This window comes from Bidens hawaiensis, unplaced genomic scaffold (genome assembly GCF_021521415.1).
Source record: "Bidens hawaiensis isolate Kalapana, Puna unplaced genomic scaffold, B.hawaiensis_p1.1 tig00042926_1, whole genome shotgun sequence".
In the NCBI taxonomy this organism is placed as follows: Eukaryota; Viridiplantae; Streptophyta; class Magnoliopsida; order Asterales; family Asteraceae; genus Bidens; species Bidens hawaiensis.
This window is the reverse complement of record NW_027497602.1, coordinates 76133-97977: the sequence shown is the minus strand read 5'-3', so window position 1 is coordinate 97977 and position 21845 is coordinate 76133. Positions and strand designations below refer to the sequence as shown.

Here is a 21845-nt window from a genome sequence, read left to right as displayed (position 1 = left end):
GAGTTTCACCGACGATGTTCCAACGAATCCTTCCGTCAGTGAAGCCCCTCTTTTTAATCAAATTTCTTAAGTGATATATCTTTGTTAATCATATGCACCCGCTAGCTCTAACGTCACGAAGGAGTGTGAGGGGAGTATGAGGGTCGTGAAAAACAACATTTAATCTTTACTGGATGTATACTAAGGCCATGAGGTATACTCTAACCCATCTTAACTCCACATAAGCTCCACATCACTCATTTTTTTCTCTTTCACTCCATGTCATCTAAAGGAAATGGTTTAATTCATTTAACTCCATCTATCTCCTATCAATATTTAATTTAAAATCAATCATTTAGTTTAATTACAAAAATAAATAATAATAATCTTTCATTAATTTCTTATTTAGAAAAAATCAATTCGACCTCTCGCATCATACCCTTGTCGGAACCATGGGTTCACTCTTTCCACATCTTCAAGTATTCTTAAGAATAGTGGTCGGTGCACACGAAAACTACGCTTAAATATATCGCTCGTATATGTGGGATCCACTTCTTTAAATAGTCAACATTAAGCATTGAATTAGCGCGTAGCCGATTGCGATTGAGTGCAGCTTTCCAGGTTCGTGGCGGTGCTTGTGGTTGTTGAAGAAAAGATTGGGCCGCGACTGTTAGAAAAAAAACCTCATCCGCGGTGTCGGAGTCGGATGATGATGATGATGATGATGATGATGATGATGAAGATGAAGAAGACGTTGTTTAAAAATTTTAGAGAGTATTGATGACGATAAAGATTATTTGGTTTGAAACCATAATAAAATGTGAGTTTATATAATACTAAATTTTTAATTTAAAAAAAAAAAGAAAAAAATAAGCAAAACAGCCGTTAAAGACAAATCATTACAATTAATACATATATAAACTAACAAATCAATTAATATTTAATACATAATTAATGCATATGGTTCCTTTTAACCCATTAAAAGCATAACCCATGGGCATTTTTAACACACTTAACACAAGTGGGGAGTGGTTTAATCCACCTTTAAAGTGTCATGCCACTTTAACCTATGCAAGGGTTAGGCCATGTGGTATACTTTAACACATCTTAATTCCACATAAGCTTCACATCACTTATTTTTCTCTCTTTCACTCTATGTCATCCAAAGGAAATGGTTTAACCCCCATTTAACACATAATTAATACAACAAATCAATTAGTAATTAATACATAACTAATGCATATTGTTCATTTTAACCCGTTAAAAGCATAACACATGAGCCATTTTAATACACTTAACACAAGTGGGAAGTGGTTTAATCCATCTTTAAAGTGTCATGTCACTTTAACCTATGCATGGGTTAGAGTATACCCCATGGTTTTAGAGTATACCCCATGACCTAATGGATTTGCTTGATTTTATTCAATAATTAAATATCACGAGTTTTGAATATTCAGATGTCACATTTAATAACAATATTTTTGGCATAGCATGGTTTTTTGGTAAACTTTGTAGTACTTATGCACACAACACACCGTTTTCTTTAGCGCCATTAGCTTGTATCTCATCGGCACTTTTACTAGTCTTCTTTACTTCTTCGCCATTTTCTTCAATCTTTTTATTTGCTTCCTCTTCAGCTTTCATCCTCGCATCTTCAAGAGCTTTGAGTCGTGCTTCTTCTTTTGCGCCCTCCAAAGATTTGATCAACTTCTTCAAGCAAATCTCAGCATTCTCTTCATCTGACTTTGGCATCAGGTTTTCAGCAACATCTGCCGGAGTCATCTTCGTCTCCCCCAACATTTGACCGATGGTTTCAAACAATTCGTGTGACTCAAGATCCAAGTAGTTCTCTGCAAGAACTTTAAACGTTTCAAAACAACAGTACGGCATCTCAATATGTTTATCCATACGCCCTCGCCTAATGAGAGCTGGATCAAGCTTCTCAACATAATTTGTGGTGAATATGATCAACCTCTCGCTACCACAAGCTGACCATAACCCATCAATGAAGTTCAAAAGCCCGGATAAAGTCACTTCACTTCCCTTTTTCTTCTTATCCTCTTCTTCTTTTTCCTTCTTTTCAATTGGATCCTTCTCATCTTCTTCACTCTTTTCCTTCTTCTCCTTTCTCTGTCCGGTGAGGTTAAGCGAACAATCGATATCCTCAATCACAATTATCGACTTACTCGATGTATCAATCAGTAGCTTCCTCAAATCTGTGTTATCTTTCACGGATGCTAACTCAAGATCATAGATATCATAGTCGAGAAGGTTAGCCATGGCAGCAATCATACTAGACTTTCCGGTTCCTGGTGGACCATAAAGAAGATATCCTCGCTTCCATGACTTGCCCACCTTCTTGTAGTAGTCTTTTGACTTGCTGAACGTTATTAAATCGTTCAAAATATCCTTCTTCCTTTTGGGATCCATTGCAAGAGTATCAAAGGTAGAAGGATGGTCGAATACGATGTGACTCCACAAACTCCTCTTGTAACCGTACCAATTTTCACTCTTGTTATTGGTATAGAGCTTGCGTTTCCTTGTTCTTACCGCAATAGCCTTCCCTTCATCAAGCACATGTTTCAAGTAAACATTAGTGATGATATCACGATGTTCTCTTCTACAAATAAGCTTGTAGAACCGATTCTCTTCATCACCACGATATGAAAAGAAAGCTCGTTGCTCGGGGACCTTTTTGCACGAAATCCACCAGATTTTGATGTCGTTGAACTCGTCTATGACTTCTTCGTTCTCGTCCATGCTTAGGACAACAGATTCGCTGTCCTTGACTACATTTGCTTTGAGCTTTTTAGCTCTTTTGGAAGAGTTGCTACTAAGGTACAGTTCAATGGATGTAAAAGCTTCACTTCGTTCGAACCAAGTGTCTACTTGGTATTCATTAAAAGTGATCTCGACATAAGGGTACACATAACTAATAGCTTTATCAACAATCTTTCTAAGATCCCTTCGAAGCTCGTTGGGAACTAGTTGCCTGAATATCGCCAAAGCGCCCATGATCATGGCCATCAAAGTCATTTCGCCCATCATTGTTGTCTTGTTTTCCCTCACAACTCACACAATACTTTTGTTAGAATGGTGTATGTAGTAAGAGGTAGATGAGCTTTGGAGTGTTAAAGTATAATCCGTATTTATAGCACTGAGTAAAGTGGCATTTAGCACCAGAAAGTCTTTTTTTAATTTGTTTAATTTTAATCTCTTGACAAACAAAATGCCAAAAGAGGTGGCCAGCCGCCTTCATTGGTCTCTAAATTAATATATGAAAGGTTAATTCGAAATGACAGCAAACTGATCTAGAGCAAATCCTAGGAAAAGATTTTCTTTAAAAACAAAGCACTACACGGTGAAAATATAAAATTTAAATATATGTTAAGGGACATACCAAGAAAAAAAGGGGAAATTTCCGAGAGAAAAAAATGTGCAGGACAAATAATGAAAAAATCTTAGGATATTTTCCACATAATTCCGACAAAAGTTAATTGTTAAATATAATATTTTCTCATAAATCCCCTTTTCTTTTTTATTCTATTAGTAAAGCGCTGATGCGTTGGAAGTTTTTATATCATTACGGCATAGATGATTATTTTATTTTCGATCACTTATTAACTTCATATTTGTTAATATTATTATAATAAATTTGTTATTTTTATTTTTATTGTAACCCCTCTCTATAGCGACGACACGTCGTCGCCGTAGCCTTTAGTGCGACGACGCTTCGTCACCAAAAGTGGCATTAGCAAGCGTAGTCCTAAAGGTCCAAGTTATTATAGGGTGATATATAGCGACGACATGTTGTTGCCTTAGAGTTTGTCACTAATATTTCTGTTGAAAACAATAAATATTTATGGAAATTGCAAACATGATTTGATAAATGTATTGGTGTTTGTGGTTGAACACTTGAACCTGTAAACATAATTTAATTAATTTTTTACCCGCACGTGATTTAATAATTATATTCCATTTAAGCTACATTTTGAGCAGAAAATAATTACATTTTTTGGTGTCATTTTGATATTTAAACCCGAATTTCGTTGCAATTGCATAGGGAATTTAGAAACCAAAATTATGGCTCTTATATTAAAATCAAATTTAGCTTGCTTTTCAAAAGTACTCCCCTTAATTGGATACGTCACATTTTGGTTCACGGTGTCGTCTTCAATTCTGGTTTAGTAGAAGACCAAACGTTATTTACACGAGACAAAGAGTTGTAACCTCATATCTACAATTTTGGCTATTTGTAAAATTATGTTTAATTTTTGCCTTTTATATATATGTTTATACTTTTTTGTTTTGAACGACAGATTACACTATTTTTCCTAACTAATGCCATGGCCACGTATTTATGTTTTTCAATATATTTGCAAATTAAAAACTTCAAATTTTATAAAGTGATTTGTTTTTAGATTTTTGCGACTTGTTTGTGGCCTAGTCGCAAATCAGTTGCAAAAGGTGAAAGTTGCGACTGTCGCAAAAGAAGCGCTCGCATCCTGGTCACAAAACTAATTAGCATCGCAACTCGGTTGCAATATTTGCGACGGAAAGTGGTTGCTAACTTCTGTTGCAACTTCCGGCCACATAAGGAGATTAGCAACCCGTTTTGCGACCGAATGACAAGAGCAAATACCTAGTTTACTAGCGGTGTGCTTGAAATCCCAACCAGATGTTGAATTCATATTTCCCCAAAAAGCTCGATTATATATCTTGTTTTCACTTGTACCACCTTCCTAAAACCTTAAAAGTTTATTCCTTTACAAATTAATGTTCAATATAAAAAATCTGTTCTTATATTAATTTATTGTGTTTTTACTATATTATTTCAGCCAAATGATGCATAAGTCTGATATGCAAACATTTAAAATTTATCAGATGTGTTACAAGCTAGTTATGCCTTTATTTAATAATTAGTTACTTAATATTAATCATTTAAACCTTAAAATATAAAAATTTTATTTCATCCTGAATATTTAGTTTACATTCTTTTTGAAAATAATAACATAAACAGCTAGACGCAGCAAGTCAAGCCAGCACCATTGGAATTTATACACTATATAAAGATGCTTAAAGGGCTAAAAGCCTAAAACGCACCTCTCACATACCTGCTACACTTAGAATTGTAATTTGGATGATTGTTCTTATAGTGTGAATGCGAAAACTCGTGAGTGTGACATATATCACACTATATGGATAATTATTTTCTTGCTTCCCAAGGAAAGGATATTGAGTGGTGGGTTTACTTAAAAACGACTTTCGTTTATTGACTTTGACTATCAAAGTCTGTGTAAACCGTTGGTTTTGATGTGTCCAAACATTATTAGCTGTCAACTAATACTGTTTCATATTAGATTTCTTATAATGGCTTAAAAGTGTTAATCCCTTAGAAAACTTTTTATTTAACATATTTGAAACTACCATTAATATCTAATTAATTTAATAAATTTTAATAGATTTTAACATTTTAGACCTGACTCATCTAACAACACTATAAAAAACACATAATAGTGGGAAAACCTCATTGAGTTATATTTCAAAATTGAGAACATAAGATCCCAAACCATTGCCCCATGTCATTATACTAGAAGAGCAAGACTTGCCCCTTCAAAAACTATTTAACTACTTATTATATTATCTATCTCCTATGCCCACTAATCAAGTAGCATATGGGGTGTCACGTGACTGACACGTTCAACCTCAGTTTTTCCATGCTTCTCTCGATTATTCTCTCTTCTCTCCCTCCCTCTCCCTCTCTTTCTTCAGTGACAACCCAAATTAATTCTAAATTAGACTGTTTTTCTTAAACTAACGTCATACCCAATGATATGAGCTCTCCCAAAAGACATAAGGCTCTACCACTGGTCTAACTACCCAAGTTACTATACGCTCTCTATTATATACACACATACATACAACTTACAAGATTAGGATAATAAGAACCGTTGTGCATATATTTACATTATCATTTACATCGCAAGTTACATAATGCATATATATGCACATCATCATTTTTCTTTTCATTTACATAATTTGTAATTTGTATATATACATATATTATCGTTTCCCTATTCATTCACATAATTTGTACATATATGTATAATACTTATTCTTCAATTTTAAACAGGTATGTACATAAATGCACACATGTTCCTTTTTATACATATATAATATTATAAAAAAACTCCTCGAAAAAATTCATAAAAAAATCTGCTTGAAGAGAAATGAGTGGTTCATAATGGTTATCACTTTTCAAGCAGATCTCTTATGGTCCCTACCATATATACAATGGCGAAGCTTGAAGCCTGTTTTAGAAGGCCGGAAGTCAAGGACCCTTTTTCGGGGATGGGGTGACCACGGGGTCCCTATGTAAGGCCCCGTTACCGGTAGCCCTACTTTCGTGTTGGATTTACTCATAAACGCAGTTCTAAGTATCAGAGTTAATTAAACATTCGCGGAACATTAAAAACATTCAAACCATTACATTCCATAACCATAATTCTTGTCTTATCGAGCATTCATATTCATTTAAAAACAAAACATAGTCTTTTAAAATAAAACATCATAGCAAAATCTTCAGAGGCCAGCTTCGTCCAACTCTGCCATGTATCCTCCTCAAGCTACCTGCCTCATTCTACTCACATGCGTGCATACTAAAAGTCAGCTACGCTGAGTGAGTTCTAGTTAATCACATAATCATACAATACCTTCTTACATTTCATACTTAACCTCTTAACTTTCTTTCATATACACATAAGTGCATATACTTTCATTCTTACCTTCATACTTTCTTTACATAGATAATCATACGTTTTAAAGAGCCTTTCACCCTATAACCTCACAGATATTATAAGGGTCTGGTCCCTAACATCACAGATATTATAAGGGTCTGGTCCCTAACATCACATATATTATTAGGGTCTGGACCCTAACATCACAGATATTACAAGGGTCTGGTCCCTAACATCACAGATATTATTAGGGTCTGGTCCCTAACATCACAGATATTATTAGGGTCTGGTCCCTCTTCGTTACCATACAACCATGCCTTTCCTTCGTTTATTAACTTTATCGCATTCATACATATAAGCAAATACATTACACTTACCTTATACGTAACACTACAACCTGACAGTACGTGCAATATCCGAAGATCGTTCACGTACTAACAAGCAATCATTCATACATTTCACATCATTCATATAAGGCATACACTTATCACTTAGGATAAGTGTATTAAAAAAATATCGAGTATGCACACAGCCCCGAAAACATAACACAGAAGTGGGGCTAGAAACTCACCTGAATCCTGTTACGCTCTCCGTTAATCGTTATTCCCTTCTTGAGCTGTGCACGGCTAACTGTATAATATTTACATGTATCAATTAACTACTACTACTCATGTTGTATTTCTATCTTTATATAACCCACAACGAACGGGGGTTCGGGGGCAGCGCCCCTGGCAGCGGGGTCTAGGGGCGGCAGCCCCTGGCTGGGGTCGAGCTGCCAGGTCAGCTTGGAAAAATTTTATTTCCATTAACTGTCTTAACACATTTTTCATTAGATTTTTATTTTTTTTTTCCAATTTGCTAACTCCAGCGAACTTATCATTAAGCGAACTTAACAATAAACGAACTTAATATTAAGCGAACTTACTGTAAGCGAACTTAGTGTTAAGCGAACTTAACATTAAGCGAACTTAACATTAAGCGAACATACTGTAAGCGAAGTTGGTGTTAAGCGAACTTAACATTAAACGAACTTATCACCAGGCGAAGTTAGTTGCAGGCGAAGTTACAGTTTGGCGAACTTGGCCTTTGGTGAAGTTAACCTTGCAGGCGAAGTTAAGCTTGCAGGCGAAGTTGCCCAGCTGCCGTCTCTGTTCAATCTTAATCCCCCACAATCCTATCTGTTTTAACGTGAAACTCTTGGATACGATATTTAACCAACTCGCGATCAATCCTATGGTCGTTTTTGGATATGTTTGACCCGAAAACACGTAAAGTTTGGACCTTTAAGTTCAAAAACGTTCATCAAGTTTACAACTTTATGTTTCGTTTATATCCGATCTATACTCGTTCTAAGTTTCAAGACTAAACGTCTATAAAAACGTAATCTTTAGGATCAAAACATACCTTTTATACGTTATGTTGGTCGCGTTTTGCTTGGTTATCTTGTATCTAGCTCGTATATGAGAGATCTATTGCTATTCGATGTTCGTTGGTCGTTTCACCCTCTTCCTCTCTCTCGGCCGTAAATAGTAATAAGGAAGTGTGTGTGTTTTTGAGTGTGTAGAGATTAGGATGGATATAAACGAGGGTTTAGGGTTTTAGGTTGGTTTAAGAGGGTATTTATACCTCTTGAAGCCCATGGACCTAAAGCCCATCACCACTTAATCCACCTTAATTAATCTAAGTCCATGATCCGTTCCTTACTCGATATTAATTAATTAATGACGCGAAATCACTAAACGTAACTTTCTTTATTTAACATTATAATATTTAGGATGTTACACCCTATGAAGCTTCGTCCATACTTATATATAGTTGTTCTAAAGGGTTTCTTAACAAATTAAAATTGTAATTTATTTTCCAATTTTCAGAATTATATTTTTTATATCATTAATTTCAGTAACTCATTTATTCAAAATCTTTAAATATAAATTTTTGAATTATTTTATACTAGTTAAATCTCTAAATTTCAAAATTTATTACTCTAACTCGTGTAACATGTGGGATCTAGTCTAGTTTAACAACATATCACGAACCCTAACCCTAGCTAGCTAGGCCCGTAAGGGGTGGCCAACGGGCATCCATCCAAACCAACTACATATCTTAGGATTATAGTTGCGCCACTAATCCGTGGTAATACTAGATGCGCATAAAAGCAGTCACCAATGGATTTTACCATGAATCAACGGGTTTGCTCAATTAATTTGAAAATATGCAAACCCATCGTAATCAAAGTTCATGTATATATAGTATCTTTACTCTTAGGCTTTATATGGACTTTTTATTTTATTAGAACAACTTCTACAGAAAAGAATTTCAAAATTAGTAGGAGAAGAACTCTCGGTAAAGTGTCAGTCCATGAATCCGTTGGAAACGTTGGTGTTCCATTGGAAAGAGCATCATCCACGGACAAGATATTGATATCGAAGGATTGTACTCGTAGATGATGAGTTTCACCGACGATGTTCCAACGAATCCTTCCGTCAGTGAAGCCCCTCTTTTTAATCAAATTTCTTAAGTGATATATCTTTGTTAATCATATGCACCCGCTAGCTCTAACGTCACGAAGGAGTGTGAGGGGAGTATGAGGGTCGTGAAAAACAACATTTAATCTTTACTGGATGTATACTAAGGCCATGAGGTATACTCTAACCCATCTTAACTCCACATAAGCTCCACATCACTCATTTTTTTCTCTTTCACTCCATGTCATCTAAAGGAAATGGTTTAATTCATTTAACTCCATCTATCTCCTATCAATATTTAATTTAAAATCAATCATTTAGTTTAATTACAAAAATAAATAATAATAATCTTTCATTAATTTCTTATTTAGAAAAAATCAATTCGACCTCTCGCATCATACCCTTGTCGGAACCATGGGTTCACTCTTTCCACATCTTCAAGTATTCTTAAGAATAGTGGTCGGTGCACACGAAAACTACGCTTAAATATATCGCTCGTATATGTGGGATCCACTTCTTTAAATAGTCAACATTAAGCATTGAATTAGCGCGTAGCCGATTGCGATTGAGTGCAGCTTTCCAGGTTCGTGGCGGTGCTTGTGGTTGTTGAAGAAAAGATTGGGCCGCGACTGTTAGAAAAAAAACCTCATCCGCGGTGTCGGAGTCGGATGATGATGATGATGATGATGATGATGATGAAGATGAAGAAGACGTTGTTTAAAAATTTTAGAGAGTATTGATGACGATAAAGATTATTTGGTTTGAAACCATAATAAAATGTGAGTTTATATAATACTAAATTTTTAATTTAAAAAAAAAAAGAAAAAAATAAGCAAAACAGCCGTTAAAGACAAATCATTACAATTAATACATATATAAACTAACAAATCAATTAATATTTAATACATAATTAATGCATATGGTTCCTTTTAACCCATTAAAAGCATAACCCATGGGCATTTTTAACACACTTAACACAAGTGGGGAGTGGTTTAATCCACCTTTAAAGTGTCATGCCACTTTAACCTATGCAAGGGTTAGGCCATGTGGTATACTTTAACACATCTTAATTCCACATAAGCTTCACATCACTTATTTTTCTCTCTTTCACTCTATGTCATCCAAAGGAAATGGTTTAACCCCCATTTAACACATAATTAATACAACAAATCAATTAGTAATTAATACATAACTAATGCATATTGTTCATTTTAACCCGTTAAAAGCATAACACATGAGCCATTTTAATACACTTAACACAAGTGGGAAGTGGTTTAATCCATCTTTAAAGTGTCATGTCACTTTAACCTATGCATGGGTTAGAGTATACCCCATGGTTTTAGAGTATACCCCATGACCTAATGGATTTGCTTGATTTTATTCAATAATTAAATATCACGAGTTTTGAATATTCAGATGTCACATTTAATAACAATATTTTTGGCATAGCATGGTTTTTTGGTAAACTTTGTAGTACTTATGCACACAACACACCGTCTTCTTTAGCGCCATTAGCTTGTATCTCATCGGCACTTTTACTAGTCTTCTTTACTTCTTCGCCATTTTCTTCAATCTTTTTATTTGCTTCCTCTTCAGCTTTCATCCTCGCATCTTCAAGAGCTTTGAGTCGTGCTTCTTCTTTTGCGCCCTCCAAAGATTTGATCAACTTCTTCAAGCAAATCTCAGCATTCTCTTCATCTGACTTTGGCATCAGGTTTTCAGCAACATCTGCCGGAGTCATCTTCGTCTCCCCCAACATTTGACCGATGGTTTCAAACAATTCGTGTGACTCAAGATCCAAGTAGTTCTCTGCAAGAACTTTAAACGTTTCAAAACAACAGTACGGCATCTCAATATGTTTATCCATACGCCCTCGCCTAATGAGAGCTGGATCAAGCTTCTCAACATAATTTGTGGTGAATATGATCAACCTCTCGCTACCACAAGCTGACCATAACCCATCAATGAAGTTCAAAAGCCCGGATAAAGTCACTTCACTTCCCTTTTTCTTCTTATCCTCTTCTTCTTTTTCCTTCTTTTCAATTGGATCCTTCTCATCTTCTTCACTCTTTTCCTTCTTCTCCTTTCTCTGTCCGGTGAGGTTAAGCGAACAATCGATATCCTCAATCACAATTATCGACTTACTCGATGTATCAATCAGTAGCTTCCTCAAATCTGTGTTATCTTTCACGGATGCTAACTCAAGATCATAGATATCATAGTCGAGAAGGTTAGCCATGGCAGCAATCATACTAGACTTTCCGGTTCCTGGTGGACCATAAAGAAGATATCCTCGCTTCCATGACTTGCCCACCTTCTTGTAGTAGTCTTTTGACTTGCTGAACGTTATTAAATCGTTCAAAATATCCTTCTTCCTTTTGGGATCCATTGCAAGAGTATCAAAGGTAGAAGGATGGTCGAATACGATGTGACTCCACAAACTCCTCTTGTAACCGTACCAATTTTCACTCTTGTTATTGGTATAGAGCTTGCGTTTCCTTGTTCTTACCGCAATAGCCTTCCCTTCATCAAGCACATGTTTCAAGTAAACATTAGTGATGATATCACGATGTTCTCTTCTACAAATAAGCTTGTAGAACCGATTCTCTTCATCACCACGATATGAAAAGAAAGCTCGTTGCTCGGGGACCTTTTTGCACGAAATCCACCAGATTTTGATGTCGTTGAACTCGTCTATGACTTCTTCGTTCTCGTCCATGCTTAGGACAACAGATTCGCTGTCCTTGACTACATTTGCTTTGAGCTTTTTAGCTCTTTTGGAAGAGTTGCTACTAAGGTACAGTTCAATGGATGTAAAAGCTTCACTTCGTTCGAACCAAGTGTCTACTTGGTATTCATTAAAAGTGATCTCGACATAAGGGTACACATAACTAATAGCTTTATCAACAATCTTTCTAAGATCCCTTCGAAGCTCGTTGGGAACTAGTTGCCTGAATATCGCCAAAGCGCCCATGATCATGGCCATCAAAGTCATTTCGCCCATCATTGTTGTCTTGTTTTCCCTCACAACTCACACAATACTTTTGTTAGAATGGTGTATGTAGTAAGAGGTAGATGAGCTTTGGAGTGTTAAAGTATAATCCGTATTTATAGCACTGAGTAAAGTGGCATTTAGCACCAGAAAGTCTTTTTTTAATTTGTTTAATTTTAATCTCTTGACAAACAAAATGCCAAAAGAGGTGGCCAGCCGCCTTCATTGGTCTCTAAATTAATATATGAAAGGTTAATTCGAAATGACAGCAAACTGATCTAGAGCAAATCCTAGGAAAAGATTTTCTTTAAAAACAAAGCACTACACGGTGAAAATATAAAATTTAAATATATGTTAAGGGACATACCAAGAAAAAAAGGGGAAATTTCCGAGAGAAAAAAATGTGCAGGACAAATAATGAAAAAATCTTAGGATATTTTCCACATAATTCCGACAAAAGTTAATTGTTAAATATAATATTTTCTCATAAATCCCCTTTTCTTTTTTATTCTATTAGTAAAGCGCTGATGCGTTGGAAGTTTTTATATCATTACGGCATAGATGATTATTTTATTTTCGATCACTTATTAACTTCATATTTGTTAATATTATTATAATAAATTTGTTATTTTTATTTTTATTGTAACCCCTCTCTATAGCGACGACACGTCGTCGCCGTAGCCTTTAGTGCGACGACGCTTCGTCACCAAAAGTGGCATTAGCAAGCGTAGTCCTAAAGGTCCAAGTTATTATAGGGTGATATATAGCGACGACATGTTGTTGCCTTAGAGTTTGTCACTAATATTTCTGTTGAAAACAATAAATATTTATGGAAATTGCAAACATGATTTGATAAATGTATTGGTGTTTGTGGTTGAACACTTGAACCTGTAAACATAATTTAATTAATTTTTTACCCGCACGTGATTTAATAATTATATTCCATTTAAGCTACATTTTGAGCAGAAAATAATTACATTTTTTGGTGTCATTTTGATATTTAAACCCGAATTTCGTTGCAATTGCATAGGGAATTTAGAAACCAAAATTATGGCTCTTATATTAAAATGAAATTTAGCTTGCTTTTCAAAAGTACTCCCCTTAATTGGATACGTCACATTTTGGTTCACGGTGTCGTCTTCAATTCTGGTTTAGTAGAAGACCAAACGTTATTTACACGAGACAAAGAGTTGTAACCTCATATCTACAATTTTGGCTATTTGTAAAATTATGTTTAATTTTTGCCTTTTATATATATGTTTATACTTTTTTGTTTTGAACGACAGATTACACTATTTTTCCTAACTAATGCCATGGCCACGTATTTATGTTTTTCAATATATTTGCAAATTAAAAACTTCAAATTTTATAAAGTGATTTGTTTTTAGATTTTTGCGACTTGTTTGTGGCCTAGTCGCAAATCAGTTGCAAAAGGTGAAAGTTGCGACTGTCGCAAAAGAAGCGCTCGCATCCTGGTCACAAAACTAATTAGCATCGCAACTCGGTTGCAATATTTGCGACGGAAAGTGGTTGCTAACTTCTGTTGCAACTTCCGGCCACATAAGGAGATTAGCAACCCGTTTTGCGACCGAATGACAAGAGCAAATACCTAGTTTACTAGCGGTGTGCTTGAAATCCCAACCAGATGTTGAATTCATATTTCCCCAAAAAGCTCGATTATATATCTTGTTTTCACTTGTACCACCTTCCTAAAACCTTAAAAGTTTATTCCTTTACAAATTAATGTTCAATATAAAAAATCTGTTCTTATATTAATTTATTGTGTTTTTACTATATTATTTCAGCCAAATGATGCATAAGTCTGATATGCAAACATTTAAAATTTATCAGATGTGTTACAAGCTAGTTATGCCTTTATTTAATAATTAGTTACTTAATATTAATCATTTAAACCTTAAAATATAAAAATTTTATTTCATCCTGAATATTTAGTTTACATTCTTTTTGAAAATAATAACATAAACAGCTAGACGCAGCAAGTCAAGCCAGCACCATTGGAATTTATACACTATATAAAGATGCTTAAAGGGCTAAAAGCCTAAAACGCACCTCTCACATACCTGCTACACTTAGAATTGTAATTTGGATGATTGTTCTTATAGTGTGAATGTGAAAACTCGTGAGTGTGACATATATCACACTATATGGATAATTATTTTCTTGCTTCCCAAGGAAAGGATATTGAGTGGTGGGTTTACTTAAAAACGACTTTCGTTTATTGACTTTGACTATCAAAGTCTGTGTAAACCGTTGGTTTTGATGTGTCCAAACATTATTAGCTGTCAACTAATACTGTTTCATATTAGATTTCTTATAATGGCTTAAAAGTGTTAATCCCTTAGAAAACTTTTTATTTAACATATTTGAAACTACCATTAATATCTAATTAATTTAATAAATTTTAATAGATTTTAACATTTTAGGCCTGACTCATCTAACAACACTATAAAAAACACATAATAGTGGGAAAACCTCATTGAGTTATATTTCAAAATTGAGAACATAAGATCCCAAACCATTGCCCCATGTCATTATACTAGAAGAGCAAGACTTGCCCCTTCAAAAACTATTTAACTACTTATTATATTATCTATCTCCTATGCCCACTAATCAAGTAGCATATGGGGTGTCACGTGACTGACACGTTCAACCTCAGTTTTTCCATGCTTCTCTCGATTATTCTCTCTTCTCTCCCTCCCTCTCCCTCTCTTTCTTCAGTGACAACCCAAATTAATTCTAAATTAGATTGTTTTTCTTAAACTAACGTCATACCCAATGATATGAGCTCTCCCAAAAGACATAAGGCTCTACCACTGGTCTAACTACCCAAGTTACTATACGCTCTCTATTATATACACACATACATACAACTTACAAGATTAGGATAATAAGAACCGTTGTGCATATATTTACATTATCATTTACATCGCAAGTTACATAATGCATATATATGCACATCATCATTTTTCTTTTCATTTACATAATTTGTAATTTGTATATATACATATATTATCGTTTCCCTATTCATTCACATAATTTGTACATATATGTATAATACTTATTCTTCAATTTTAAACAGGTATGTACATAAATGCACACATGTTCCTTTTTATACATATATAATATTATAAAAAAACTCCTCGAAAAAATTCATAAAAAAATCTGCTTGAAGAGAAATGAGTGGTTCATAATGGTTATCACTTTTCAAGCAGATCTCTTATGGTCCCTACCATATATACAATGGCGAAGCTTGAAGCCTGTTTTAGAAGGCCGGAAGTCAAGGACCCTTTTTCGGGGATGGGGTGACCACGGGGTCCCTATGTAAGGCCCCGTTACCGGTAGCCCTACTTTCGTGTTGGATTTACTCATAAACGCAGTTCTAAGTATCAGAGTTAATTAAACATTCGCGGAACATTAAAAACATTCAAACCATTACATTCCATAACCATAATTCTTGTCTTATCGAGCATTCATATTCATTTAAAAACAAAACATAGTCTTTTAAAATAAAACATCATAGCAAAATCTTCAGAGGCCAGCTTCGTCCAACTCTGCCATGTATCCTCCTCAAGCTACCTGCCTCATTCTACTCACATGCGTGCATACTAAAAGTCAGCTACGCTGAGTGAGTTCTAGTTAATCACATAATCATACAATACCTTCTTACATTTCATACTTAACCTCTTAACTTTCTTTCATATACACATAAGTGCATATACTTTCATTCTTACCTTCATACTTTCTTTACATAGATAATCATACGTTTTAAAGAGCCTTTCACCCTATAACCTCACAGATATTATAAGGGTCTGGTCCCTAACATCACAGATATTATAAGGGTCTGGTCCCTAACATCACATATATTATTAGGGTCTGGACCCTAACATCACAGATATTACAAGGGTCTGGTCCCTAACATCACAGATATTATTAGGGTCTGGTCCCTAACATCACAGATATTATTAGGGTCTGGTCCCTCTTCGTTACCATACAACCATGCCTTTCCTTCGTTTATTAACTTTATCGCATTCATACATATAAGCAAATACATTACACTTACCTTATACGTAACACTACAACCTGACAGTACGTGCAATATCCGAAGATCGTTCACGTACTAACAAGCAATCATTCATACATTTCACATCATTCATATAAGGCATACACTTATCACTTAGGATAAGTGTATTAAAAAAATATCGAGTATGCACACAGCCCCGAAAACATAACACAGAAGTGGGGCTAGAAACTCACCTGAATCCTGTTACGCTCTCCGTTAATCGTTATTCCCTTCTTGAGCTGTGCACGGCTAACTGTATAATATTTACATGTATCAATTAACTACTACTACTCATGTTGTATTTCTATCTTTATATAACCCACAACGAACGGGGGTTCGGGGGCAGCGCCCCTGGCAGCGGGGTCTAGGGGCGGCAGCCCCTGGCTGGGGTCGAGCTGCCAGGTCAGCTTGGAAAAATTTTATTTCCATTAACTGTCTTAACACATTTTTCATTAGATTTTTAATTTTTTTTCCAATTTGCTAACTCCAGCGAACTTATCATTAAGCGAACTTAACAATAAACGAACTTAATATTAAGCGAACTTACTGTAAGCGAACTTAGTGTTAAGCGAACTTAACATTAAGCGAACTTAACATTAAGCGAACATACTGTAAGCGAAGTTGGTGTTAAGCGAACTTAACATTAAACGAACTTATCACCAGGCGAAGTTAGTTGCAGGCGAAGTTACAGTTTGGCGAACTTGGCCTTTGGTGAAGTTAACCTTGCAGGCGAAGTTAAGCTTGCAGGCGAAGTTGCCCAGCTGCCGTCTCTGTTCAATCTTAATCCCCCACAATCCTATCTGTTTTAACGTGAAACTCTTGGATACGATATTTAACCAACTCGCGATCAATCCTATGGTCGTTTTTGGATATGTTTGACCCGAAAACACGTAAAGTTTGGACCTTTAAGTTCAAAAACGTTCATCAAGTTTACAACTTTATGTTTCGTTTATATCCGATCTATACTCGTTCTAAGTTTCAAGACTAAACGTCTATAAAAACGTAATCTTTAGGATCAAAACATACCTTTTATACGTTCTGTTGGTCGCGTTTTGCTTGGTTATCTTGTATCTAGCTCGTATATGAGAGATCTATTGCTATTCGATGTTCGTTGGTCGTTTCACCCTCTTCCTCTCTCTCGGCCGTAAATAGTAATAAGGAAGTGTGTGTGTTTTTGAGTGTGTAGAGATTAGGATGGATATAAACGAGGGTTTAGGGTTTTAGGTTGGTTTAAGAGGGTATTTATACCTCTTGAAGCCCATGGACCTAAAGCCCATCACCACTTAATCCACCTTAATTAATCTAAGTCCATGATCCGTTCCTTACTCGATATTAATTAATTAATGACGCGAAATCACTAAACGTAACTTTCTTTATTTAACATTATAATACTTAGGATGTTACACCCTATGAAGCTTCGTCCATACTTATATATAGTTGTTCTAAAGGGTTTCTTAACAAATTAAAATTGTAATTTATTTTCCAATTTTCAGAATTATATTTTTTATATCATTAATTTCAGTAACTCATTTATTCAAAATCTTTAAATATAAATTTTTGAATTATTTTATACTAGTTAAATCTCTAAACTTCAAAATTTATTACTCTAACTCGTGTAACATGTGGGATCTAGTCTAGTTTAACAACATATCACGAACCCTAACCCTAGCTAGCTAGGCCCGTAAGGGGTGGCCAACGGGCATCCATCCAAACCAACTACATATCTTAGGATTATAGTTGCGCCACTAATCCGTGGTAATACTAGATGCGCATAAAAGCAGTCACCAACGGATTTTACCATGAATCAACGGGTTTGCTCAATTAATTTGAAAATATGCAAACCCATCGTAATCAAAGTTCATGTATATATAGTATCTTTACTCTTAGGCTTTATATGGACTTTTTATTTTATTAGAACAACTTCTACAGAAAAGAATTTCAAAATTAGTAGGAGAAGAACTCTCGGTAAAGTGTCAGTCCATGAATCCGTTGGAAACGTTGGTGTTCCATTGGAAAGAGCATCATCCACGGACAAGATATTGATATCGAAGGATTGTACTCGTAGGTGATGAGTTTCACCGACGATGTTCCAACGAATCCTTCCGTCAGTGAAGCCCCTCTTTTTAATCAAATTTCTTAAGTGATATATCTTTGTTAATCATATGCACCTGCTAGCTCTAACGTCACGAAGGAGTGTGAGGGGAGTATGAGGGTCGTGAAAAACAACATTTAATCTTTACTGGATGTATACTAAGGCCATGAGGTATACTCTAACCCATCTTAACTCCACATAAGCTCCACATCACTCATTTTTTTCTCTTTCACTCCATGTCATCTAAAGGAAATGGTTTAATTCATTTAACTCCATCTATCTCCTATCAATATTTAATTTAAAATCAATCATTTAGTTTAATTACAAAAATAAAGAATAATAATCTTTCATTAATTTCTTATTTAGAAAAAATCAATTCGACCTCTCGCATCATACCCTTGTCGGAACCATGGGTTCACTCTTTCCACATCTTCAAGTATTCTTAAGAATAGTGGTCGGTGCACACGAAAACTACGCTTAAATATATCGCTCGTATATGTGGGATCCACTTCTTTAAATAGTCAACATTAAGCATTGAATTAGCGCGTAGCCGATTGCGATTGAGTGCAGCTTTCCAGGTTCGTGGCGGTGCTTGTGGTTGTTGAAGAAAAGATTGGGCCGCGACTGTTAGAAAAAAAACCTCATCCGCGGTGTCGGAGTCGGATGATGATGATGATGATGATGATGATGATGATGATGATGAAGAGTATCAAAGGTAGAAGGATGGTCGAATACGATGTGACTCCACAAACTCCTCTTGTAACCGTACCAATTTTCACTCTTGTTATTGGTATAGAGCTTGCGTTTCCTTGTTCTTACCGCAATAGCCTTCCCTTCATCAAGCACATGTTTCAAGTAAACATTAGTGATGATATCACGATGTTCTCTTCTACAAATAAGCTTGTAGAACCGATTCTCTTCATCACCACGATATGAAAAGAAAGCTCGCTGCTCGGGGACCTTTTTGCACGAAATCCACCAGATTTTGATGCCGTTGAACTCGTCTATGACTTCTTCGTTCTCGTCCATGCTTAGGACAACAGATTCGCTGTCCTTGACTACATTTGCTTTGAGCTTTTTAGCTCTTTTGGAAGAGTTGCTACTAAGGTACAGTTCAATGGATGTAAAAGCTTCACTTCGTTCGAACCAAGTGTCTACTTGGTATTCATTAAAAGTGATCTCGACATAAGGGTACACATAACTAATAGCTTTATCAACAATCTTTCTAAGATCCCTTCGAAGCTCGTTGGGAACTAGTTGCCTGAATATCGCCAAAGCGCCCATGATCATGGCCATCAAAGTCATTTCGCCCATCATTGTTGTCTTGTTTTTCCCTCACAACTCACACAATACTTTTGTTAGAATGGTGTATGTAGTAAGAGGTAGATGAGCTTTGGAGTGTTAAAGTATAATCCGTATTTATAGCACTGAGTAAAGTGGCATTTAGCACCAGAAAGTCTTTTTTTAATTTGTTTAATTTTAATCTCTTGACAAACAAAATGCCAAATGGTCTCTAAATTAATATATGAAAGGTTAATTCGAAATGACAGCAAACTGATCTAGAGCAAATCCTAGGAAAAGATTTTCTTTAAAAACAAAGCACTACACGGTGAAAATATAAAATTTAAAATATATGTTAAGGGACATACCAAGAAAAAAAGGGGAAATTTCCAAGAGAAAAAAATGTGCAAGACAAATAATGAAAAAATCTTAGGATATTTTCCACATAATTCCGACAAAAGTTAATTGTTAAATATAATATTTTCTCATAAATCCCCTTTTCTTTTTTATTCTATTAGTAAAGCGCTGATGCGTTGGAAGTTTTTATATCATTACGGCATAGATGATTATTTTATTTTCGATCACTTATTAACTTCATATTTGTTAATATTATTATAATAAATTTGTTATTTTTATTTTTATTGTAACCCCTCTCTATAGTGACGACACGTCGTCGCCGTAGCCTTTAGTGCGACGACGCTTCGTCACCAAAAGTGGCATTAGCAAGCGTAGTCCTAAAGGTCCAAGTTATTATAGGGTGATATATAGCGACGACATGTTGTTGCCTTAGAGTTTGTCACTAATATTTCTGTTGAAAACAATAAATATTTATGGAAATTGCAAACATGATTTGATAAATGTGTTGGTGTTTGTGGTTGAACACTTGAACCTGTAAACATAATTTAATTAATTTTTTTACCTGCACATGATTTAATAATAATATTCCATTTAAGCTACATTTTGAGCAGAAAATAATTACATTTTTTGGTGTCATTTTGATATTTAAACCCGAATTTCGTTGCAATTGCATAGGGAATTTAGAAACCAAAATTATGGCTCTTATATTAAAATGAAATTTAGCTTGCTTTTCAAAAGTACTCCCCTTAATTGGATACGTCACATTTTGGTTCACGGTGTCGTCTTCAATTCTGGTTTAGTAGAAGACCAAACGTTATTTACACGAGACAAAGAGTTGTAACCTCATATCTACAATTTTGGCTATTTGTAAAATTATGTTTAATTTTTGCCTTTTATATATATGTTTATACTTTTTTGTTTTGAACGACAGATTACACTATTTTTCCTAACTAATGCCATGGCCACGTATTTATGTTTTTCAATATATTACACTATTAAAAAATTGTTTACAAATGGTTCCAACATTGAACGTATGTTTATCCGGCATTCCTACACTAAGACCATCCTCTATGGTGGTGGTGGGGGGAGGGGGCATCAAAGCCCCTCCACCGTGCCACGTCGGCGCCACGTAAGCACCGGGGGCTTCGAAGCCCCAACCAATATACATATATATGTACGTGTGTGTGAGAGTGATATGAGCTAAATTATATATAAATGCAACAACTATTTCCTATACTTTTGAGTATAGTTAGGGTTGTTTTTATTAAGTTATGCTCGTTCATAGTTCATGTTTCTAATTTAAAGGGTTTTAGAAATAACAAGCTAATATATATTAAAATTGAAATAACGAGTAAAACTTTAAGCAAGTTATATAAAGTTAAAATAAGACTTTTAATATATTTATATTATCATATAATGTTGATTGATTTTGTGGTGTAACAAACTGATGTAGGCCACGTGAGTAAAGCCTCCAAATATATCATGTTAAACTTAAACCCACATGGATTTGAGGATACATAATAAGTTCGTAGCGGCCCAGCAAAAACATGCGCAGCCCACAAAGAAAGAAATTGTTTCTTTTGACACTAAGTTAATGATAAAAAGAATATAATAACAAGAAAAAAGAAGACATAGGGGAGATAATTAATTAACGACAGCAACTACAAGGCCTGTTGGTCAGAACCCTATGCACAAGAAAAAGTATATATATCAACGGGTTTCAATAAGGCAATAATTGGTGGCAGACGCAAAAGGGAGATTACAGAGATTGTGGGGGCTGCCCCCGTGACTGAGAGAGAAGGGAGAGCAAGCCATTGGTTCAAGCATAAAGCGTTTTTGTTCAACACCTACTCAATCAAGC

At 35.1% G+C, this 21845-nt stretch overlaps 3 pseudogenes; all 3 read right to left on the bottom strand.

Moving 5' to 3' along the window:
• Nucleotides 1-1493: 1493 nt before the first annotated feature.
• Nucleotides 1494-3108, bottom strand: LOC143593920 (AAA-ATPase ASD, mitochondrial pseudogene; annotated as a pseudogene).
• A 7550-nt stretch (nucleotides 3109-10658) lies between these two features.
• LOC143593921 (AAA-ATPase ASD, mitochondrial pseudogene) lies at nucleotides 10659-12282 on the bottom strand (annotated as a pseudogene).
• Nucleotides 12283-18608: 6326 nt separating this feature from the next.
• On the bottom strand, nucleotides 18609-19663 carry LOC143593913 (AAA-ATPase ASD, mitochondrial pseudogene; annotated as a pseudogene).
• Nucleotides 19664-21845: the final 2182 nt, after the last annotated feature.